Raw genomic sequence first — 9,068 nt, 5'->3', positions numbered from 1 at the left:
GTCACTTTATGTACATACAACCCGTCTCTCTATATGACAGATACATAGAAACATAGAAACATAGAAAATAGGTGCAGGAGTAGGCCATTCGGCCCTTCGAGCCTGCACCGCCATTTATTATGATCATGGCTGATCATCCAACTCAGAACCCAGCCTTCCCTCCATACCCCCTGACCCCTGTAGCCACAAGGGCCATATCTAACTTCCTTTTAAACATAGCTAATGAACTGGCCTCAACAGTTTCCTGTGGCAGAGAATTCCACAGATTCACCACTCTCTGTGTGAAGAAGTTTTTCCTAATCTCGGTTAAAAGGCTTCCCCTCTATCCTCAAACTGTGACCCCTCGTTCTGGACCTCCCCAACATCGGGAACAATCTTCCCGCATCTAGCCTGTCCAATCCCTTTAGGATCAGTAATAATGTTTCACAGGAATGCTTTTATTTGTTGTGCTTTTGATCGTTTTATTTTGTTCTCAGTATTTATTGTGCTTTATTATTCATGCCGTATCGAAACCGGAGTAACATTTATTTCATTCCCCTTTTCACTCGGGTACTGACGAATAACATTAAACCATCATGAAGCTTGAATATTTGGATAAGGTTCTGCAAAATAAAATCCGCGATTTACCATGATAACTTTTGTCAATTTTAAGCCAAACTCCCGTTGCCGTTGTTTGAATCCATGTGTAACTTATCGGGTACGAAATAGTACGGTCAGGGTCGCGGGATATTGAAAGCAGCCGCGGCCGGGGTCAGTTCTGTAGTTTGTTAATGATTCGCAGCAGTGACGTCACAGGGTATGTAACTGCGCTGATGAACTGTTCTCTGAACTTGGCCTGAGTCACCCCATAAATAAATGTGTTTGTGCAACAGCTTAAATTCAGTAACACGTACGCGGCCTGATCCATGATATATTCGGAATCGGTGAAATTGTTGGGATCTGTTTGAGAAATGTTATAATTTAAGAAATTAATAACAGTGGATAACCACAGTAGAATGAAGCTGCCGGATATGGAGAAGAGTAAGATCACCGACCTCCTCCTGCTCTCCATCTCCGGGTCACTCCGATTGTCTCCCCTGCTCTGACCCCTTAGTGCCTTGCGCACCCGACTGGCCAACAGGATGTGTCTGACTGTCAGAAAGTTAAGAAGCAGGATTAAAGCAAAGGGGATCAACGGAGTTAAAATCCTGTCCAAACTATCAAAAGCCACCGGTCCTTGCTCAGTGTAATAACTTGCCCGTAATTTGCAGAACCAAAAACGTTATTAATCAGTGTCCCTGGTTTATGTATAAAATAGTAAGGAACGTTTTTAAAACAGATTATTACGCAGGTAGTCATCAAAACCAAAATCGCAGTTTTCCCGGTTCAATATTTTGTTTTCAGCTTCTGGCAACAAATGGCGACAAATCGATCAAAGGTGAAGGTGACGGTGAACCAGACGGAACAGTTTTTAGATACGCACAGCGGTACAAAGATAATGCTACACACTGGGTAGATATCCCAGAAGGATCCTGGGAAATAATAACTGATCCGCCTTAGTATGACTGCAGTGCTCACAGCCATGAGATCTGCCGTTGCCATGGCCACCAGGTAGCGAGTGGAGCAGGTGGAGAGGACGCATTTTCCCCGGGACAGGATTGCAATCGCCACTAAATTCACTGCAAATAAAAAAGAGAAGAGAAATAAAATGGAGAAAACTCAGAGCAATAGATTCCTGTGCTCGGAGTATGTTGCCCTCTACAGGAGGACGTCGGGAAGTTTACCAAGTAATACTGTCCATCATTTTCCCTTCCAAACATCCGACTGCCCGTGTGCAACCGAGACAGAGTACTGGCATCAGCTTGATATTTTGTTGCTGATGTACTGCTGTAAATTGAAGGAAATGGGCTGCAGGGAGAGCGAACGTCTCTCTGGGTTAGAACTGCCCTTACTTGACGATGGGACAAACTCAGAATCGGCATCTACCGTACGGACCACCCAACACCGTCCCACGAACGACTAACTGAGGGCTTTAGAGTGCCGATTCCTTCAGTGTCCACCCCGCCTGATTGGAATCCAAGCATCTTCATTCAGCTTACTATTGATAACAAAACTAGCAATTTTTACATAAATTCTGTGTGCATTTTCTTTACAATCTGACACATAGTCCCGATCCTACAGAAACACACCGTGCCAACACGCAGACGGTTCCTTTTGGGTAAAAATCGATGCAGTAAATTCTCTAGAAATGTGATAATTAAAGGGGAATGGTCAAATTGATCGTCAGATCGTTCAACTTTCAGAGGCGGGTGCAGAGGAGGATGTTGCCTGGTCTAGATGGCAAGTCCTATGAGGACAGGTAGAGCGACCTGGTGCCCTTGAACCGTAGCCGACTCAGCACTGGCCTGATAGAGGTGCAGACTATGATGAGATGCGTGTGTATCGTGGATAGCCAGAGAAATTTTCTCAGGGAGGAAATATCTAATAATTTCGAGATGACTGGAACAAAATATGAGGGATGTCAGAGGTAAGTTCTTCACACAAAGAACAGGAAGTTAAAAACTTTAAACATAGGCAATCTACTTCAATGTGGAAGCGACAGAGAGGAGATGATCAACAGCGTCCTGTTGTGGGTGGAAAGAGAATTATGTCAGAAAAAATATCCATGAAGTAGAAATCATGATGCCAATTAGGATAATGTATCTTCCAAATGTCTCCCAAGTTGGCAGGATTTTGTGATTCCACGTGGGCTGAAAGCGAAACATAACTTGTTATGTCAGAACCAAGATACGGGTCCACTCATTGCAGCAGTAACAGGGAATATGCGGGGAAATCAAATTCAAAACACACCAGGGCTGTGAGGGATTTGAGTAAGAAGGCCCAAGTTTATTCAGAAGGTTCAACAAAACGGCGGAGTCGATCCCAGCGCAAGAGTTCAGTTGTAATATTTAACAGAGGTTTGGGCAGGTGTGAAAACGATAGCGATGGTTTTGAAGGACATGTTTCGGTGCAGGTAAATGGGATTAGGTTTAAGATCATGCCGGCATAGACTAAATATAAGGAAAGCTTAGTTCTGTGCTGAAATACTCTATGAATCTGAAACGAGAAACAATATGTTCTGGGTCAGTCCCGCCTTTTATTATTTTAAAGATATTTCTGGAAGATACGACAATAGCAGAGATGGAACTATGAATTTCTGTTCCAACTATTGTCACGAACCGCGTGACGGGAATAAAGAACCAGCAGAGATGGAAAACACTTTGGAATCCAGTATTGTTATAAACTAATAACGTTTATTAGTAACTACGCAATACAGTAATAAAAATGTAGATGAATCAAACAAGTTAGATTATATATATAGAAGTAAGTATATCAGTAAGTGTGGAAATATATGTATGAGAAAAAAACTCCTTTAAGTCTAGGGGTAAATAGAAACAATCTTACGATGAGGAGTAAAGTTCAATTCAGTTGGTGGTATTTAGCTGAGTAGTGATGGAGTGAGAGAGAGAGGGAGAGATTTGAATCTTCAGGTGAGCTGACGCCGTCGATCTTCTCGTTGTCCTTCGAAATCCTTTAAAAGTCACTGACTGCGACTATAACACAGGGGACCGGTTTTCTGTGGTGGAGCTATCTCCCAGGCGAGGGTGGACACATGGACAATTCCCCACCAGTCAACCCTTATCCTCTTTCCATTGCAAGAGCTACGGATCGATCCGCCTGACTGATCCTCCAAAACCCACTTTTTCTGCGGGCACAACAATGCTCATACAGTGTCCAAACATTTGTCTGAGGTCTATCAACTGAACTCCTATTTTATCGAACATAGAGCATAGAATGGAACAGCACACTACAGGCCCTTAGGCCCACAATGTTGTGCCAACCATTAAACCCTGCCTCCCATATAACCCTCCACCTTAAATTCCTCCATATACTTGTCTAGTAGTCTTTTAAACTTCACTAGTGTATCTGCCTCCACCACTGACTCAGGCAGTGCATTCCATGCACCAACCACTCTCTGAGTGAAAAACCTTCCTCTAATATCACCCTTGAACTTCCCACCCGAAACCTTAAAGCTATGTCCTCTTGTACTGAGCAGTGGTGCCCTGGGGAAGAGGCGCTGGTTCTCCACTCTATCTATTCCTCTTATTATCTTGTACAACTCTATCATGTCTCCTCTCATCCTCCTTCTCTCCAAAGAGTAAAGCCCTAGCTCCCTTAATCTCTGATCATAATGCATACTCTCTAAACCAGGCAGCATCCTGGTAAATCTCCTGTGTACCATTTCCAATGCTTCCACATCCTTCCTATAGTGAGGTGACCAGAACTGGACACAGTACTCCAAGTGTGGCCTAACCAGAGTTTTATAGAGCTGCATCATTACATCGCGACTCTTAAACTCTATCCCTCGACTTATGATAGCTAACACCCCATAAGCTTTCTTAACTACCCTATCTACCTGTGAGGCAACTTTCAGGGATTTGTGGTTATGTACCCCCAGATCCCTCTGCTCTTCCACACTATCAAGTATCCTGCCACTTACTTTGTACTCTGCCTTGGAGTTTGCCCTTCCAAAGTGTACCACCTCACACTTCTCCGGGTTGAACTCCATCTGCCATTTCTCAGCCCACTTCTGCATCCTATCAATGTCTCTCTGCAATCTTCGACAATCCTCTACACTATCTACAATACCACCAACCTTTATATCGTCTGCAAACTTGCCAACCCACTCTTCACACCCCCACATCCAGGTCGTTAATAAAAATTAGGAAAAGTAGAGGTCCCAGAACAGATCCTTGTGGGACACCACTAGTCACAATCCTCCAATCTGAATGTACTCCCTCCACCACGACCCTCTGCCTTCTGCAGGCAAGCCAATTCTGAATCCACCTGGCCAAACCTCCCTGGATCCCATGCCTTCTGACATTCTGAATAAGCCTACCGTATGGAACCTTGTCAAATGCCTTACTGAAATCCATAAAGGTCACATCCACTGCACTACCCTCATCTATATGCCTGATCGCCTCCTCAAAGAACTCTATCAGGCTTGTTAGACACGATCTGCCCTTCACAAAGCCATGCTGACTGTCCCTGATCAGACCATGATTCTCTAAATACCCATAGATCCTATATCTAAGGATCTTTTCCAACAGCTTTCCCACCACAGATGTAAGGCTCACTGGTCTATAATTACCCGGACTATCCCTACTAACTTTTCTGAATAAGGGGACAACAATCGCCTCCCTCCAATGCAACGGTACCATTCCCGTGGACAACGAGGACATAAAGATACTAGCCAGAGGCTCAGCAATGTCTTCCCTCGCCTCGTGGAGCAGCCTGGGGAATATTCCGTCAGGCCCCGTGGACCTATCCGTCCTAATGTATTTTAAGATCTCCAAGACCTCCTCTCCCTTAATATCAACATGCTCCAGAGCACCAACCTCACTCATATTGTCCTCACCATCATCAAGTTCCCTCTCATTGGTGAATACCGAAGAGAAGTATTCATTGAGGACCTTACTCACTTCCACAGCCTCCAGGCACATCTTCCCACCTTTATCTCTAATCGGTCCTACCTTCACTCCTGTCATCCTTTTCTTCTTCACATATTTGAAGAATGCCTTGGGGTTTTCCTTTATCCTACTCGCCAAGGCCTTCTCATGCCCCCTTCTTGGTCTTCTCAGCCCCTTCTTAAGCTCCTTTCTTGCTTCTCTATATTCCTCAATAGACCCATGTGATTCTTGCTTCCGAAACCACATGTATGCTGCCTTCTCCACCTGACTAGACTTTCCACCTCACTTGTGACCTAGGTTCCTTTACCCTACCATTCTTTATCCTCCTCATCGGGACAAATTTATCCCTAACATCCTGCAAGAGATCGCTAAACATCGACCACATGTCCATAGTGCATTTCCATGCAAAAATTCACACCCGCAAGTTCTAGCCTTATAGCCTCATTTTTTGCCCTTCCCCAATTAAAAATTTTCCTGTCCTCTCTGATTCTATCCTTGTCTATGATAATACTAAAGGCTAGGGAGTGGTGCTCGCTGTCCCCCAGATGCTCACACACTGAGAGATCTGTGACCTGGCCTGGTTCAATTCCTAGTACTCGATCTAGTATGGCAATCCGCCTCGTCGGCCTGTCCACATACTGTGACAGGAATCCACCCTGGACACACTTAAAAATAAACTCTGTCCCATCTAATCCCTTGGAACTAATCAGGTGCCACTCAATATTAGGGAAGTTAAAGCTAAAGATGTTATCTTCCCGTGCTGAGCATCAGCTGTCATTCAAATATTCCCTCCTTCCTCTCTCTGTGAAGAAACGCATAAGCAGGCAAAAGTCATTCAAGAAGTGTCAACAAACTGCCAAAATCATAACATCAGTTGTCAGTTTATTAACGCCCTCGGTCACCATAGCAACTTACGAGCTGCTCGGTGCTATCTCCACTTCAGCAGAAATCCAAAAGTTAACCAGTTCTTTCTCGTTCCTTAAAGTGACAGTCCAACGGTTAGTCTTCGTCTCTCTCTCTCTCTCTCTCTCTGTTAAGAACAAGTTGTTGCAGTTGAGTAACTCTCTCTCTTTTGAAAAGCACAGTTAATAGGGATAAACGAGCACAGTTCATAGGGGTAATTCAGGGTCCCGTCACTCTATAAACTCACAAAATTGTAAAGAGAGACCAAGAAAACTTTTAAAACGCCATCTGAACTTATTAAGTAAATGGTCAAGCCCATGGAAGTTATGAGAAAAAATTGGTGCAGATTGTCCTACGTGTCCCTGACAGCACCGCCAGAGAATCAGATTCAATCCTAAACTCGGTGACTGTCTGTGTGGTGTTTGCGCGTTCTGACTCCGAACGCACGGGTTCCTCCTGGGTGCCCCGGTTTGATCACACATCAGAAAGTGGTGCTTGGTGCTTGGCCAATTAGACGCTGTAAATTGCTTCTAGTGTACATGTGAATGGTGGAGTCTGAACCCAACTGAACAGATGTGGAGCGAATAAGAGATTGAAATTGTATTCGTGTAAATGGGTGTCTGATTGTCGGTGGGGACTCGAAAGTCTGAAGTACCTCCTTTCGTTCCGTAAGTCTCGATAATTCAGTGGCTCTAAGAGCCAGGAAGTCACATCGAAACGTTTTGACTAATAGATCTGCATTGTCTGATGCATCTGCTGTCAGATTTCAGGCTCCGCTCTCTAAGAAACCCGTGAATATCTCAGAAATGTGCGAAAAAATCGATTGGAGTGATCCTCGAGAAGATGATGTGTTGCGTGGACAGCCTGGAGTCGTTCTGAGGGGATCTGATGACCAAATAAACTAGACAGAGAGTAAATTTCCCAATGACAGGAACGTCTCGAACCGGGACCCAGAATATGAAAATGACCAGCAAAGCAAAGACTGAAATGACAAGAGGGAAATAAGTTATTCTGGTCTGGATGGGACGGCTGGGCCAGCAGGGAATCTCCATTCCATTCATACAATCGGAATATCCAAGCGCGCAAAACACAGGCTTTTTAAACCCACCTCGCTGATGTAAATGCAGCTGTCTATCTTCACAAGTCCCCTTGGCCTGAATTGGTAAGCTAAAATTTAAATACATGTGTTCATGAGATTCCTTCACTCACGGTCACGCTATTGAGTTGCGTGCACAGGTCAGTGCACTGGTGGGACCCCAAATAATATTTAAGGAATATCTGGCGCAAACGTGAATTAATTTTAACAATCAATGGACTTTTAACAATCCATAAACATACAGCAATATTTCACAGACTGTAAGAGTGACGACACTGACCAATGAGTACTGGGAAAATTTGCTGGGACAATTGAACTAGTTACTCACACAGTAAAGACCAATTGCCCGGTTGTAAACATGAGCAGCTGATCACTCTCAGTAACTCCAGAGCAATCGATTCTGTGGGTTTCAAACAGAAGAAGGTTAACACTTTCGCTGTGTTTCACCAGTTAAAAAGCTTATTTAGCCAACAGCAGAGGAAAAAGAGAGACATGGTATCACCAAAAGCCAAATAAAATAGGAATTACTTGGATCATTTGCGATACGCAACTATTTTAAAGCATTTGTTTGTATCCTTCAATATAGTCGCCAAAAATACAACAACATGGATTTTATCTGCGAATTATGACGATTTATTATCAGGCAGTAACCGGGCTACTTATCAACTTCTTCGCCGGATGTCTCTCTGTGGTTCTACAATCTGACCTTTCAATAAACTTTAAAAGCTCAGAAATAAAACAGTAGTTCCAGTATTATTATTATTATTATTATTATTATTATTATTATTATTATTGTTGTTGTTGTTATTTCCTTTTATGGTTGTTATTATTATTTATCGCTATTACCATTAGAACTAGTATAATTATCATTACTAGTGCCATACGTTGAGGATGTAGGATCGTGGAAACGATATCACTGTTCCACTCTTGGCTCAAGCAAAACCATAGTATCAGCAGGCAAACAATTTCAACTATAGATCAAACTGGGAGACAATCTCGAGTGTAAAATTACATAAATAACAAAATAAATTTATAGGTGCTTACCAGGGACACCAACATTTGCAATTATGATATAATATATTTTCCTGATACTGCAGAATGTCTCCAGCATGTTCTACGTGATGAATCTGTTCCACTGATTTACAAGCAACGACACTGAGGTATTTGTTCCGGCTGTCTTTAGTATAAACCCCTCCACATCTCCACAGGGACAGTAAGGTTACATCATCATTCAGATTCACAATTGTTTTAATTAAATCTGGCGTCGATATGTTTGAAACTGTTTGGATGTACTTATCTATGAATACCCCAGAGTACCGACAATTCTAATCAAGTTAATCAAAGATTAAGGCGAATTTCTTTCAATCAAAGATGAGGCTCATCATTAAAGCAGGCTGATATTAATCAACAGATCCCGCATTATTTCACTGTGGGCCTTTGCTCAGTTGTGGCCGATAGTCAGCACTATTTGCTACTGTCAACTCTCATTCTATTAATACCAAATGTGACCCTCTTTAACTGAGAGATTTCAAGTTAAAACCTTTATTTGATCTCAAACATGAAACACCTATATTGGCTAT

At 43.0% G+C, this 9,068-nt stretch overlaps 1 pseudogene; it reads right to left on the bottom strand.

Moving 5' to 3' along the window:
* Window positions 1-751: 751 nt before the first annotated feature.
* Window positions 752-8,599, bottom strand: LOC134342022 (probable G-protein coupled receptor 139; annotated as a pseudogene).
* Between the last annotated feature and the right edge of the window lie 469 nt (window positions 8,600-9,068).

The sequence above is a fragment of the Mobula hypostoma genome, unplaced genomic scaffold (genome assembly GCF_963921235.1).
Source record: "Mobula hypostoma unplaced genomic scaffold, sMobHyp1.1 scaffold_138, whole genome shotgun sequence".
NCBI classification, from domain to species: domain Eukaryota; kingdom Metazoa; phylum Chordata; class Chondrichthyes; order Myliobatiformes; family Myliobatidae; genus Mobula; species Mobula hypostoma.
The sequence above is the reverse complement of the archived record's forward strand: the minus strand, read 5'-3'. Positions and strand labels throughout refer to the sequence as shown.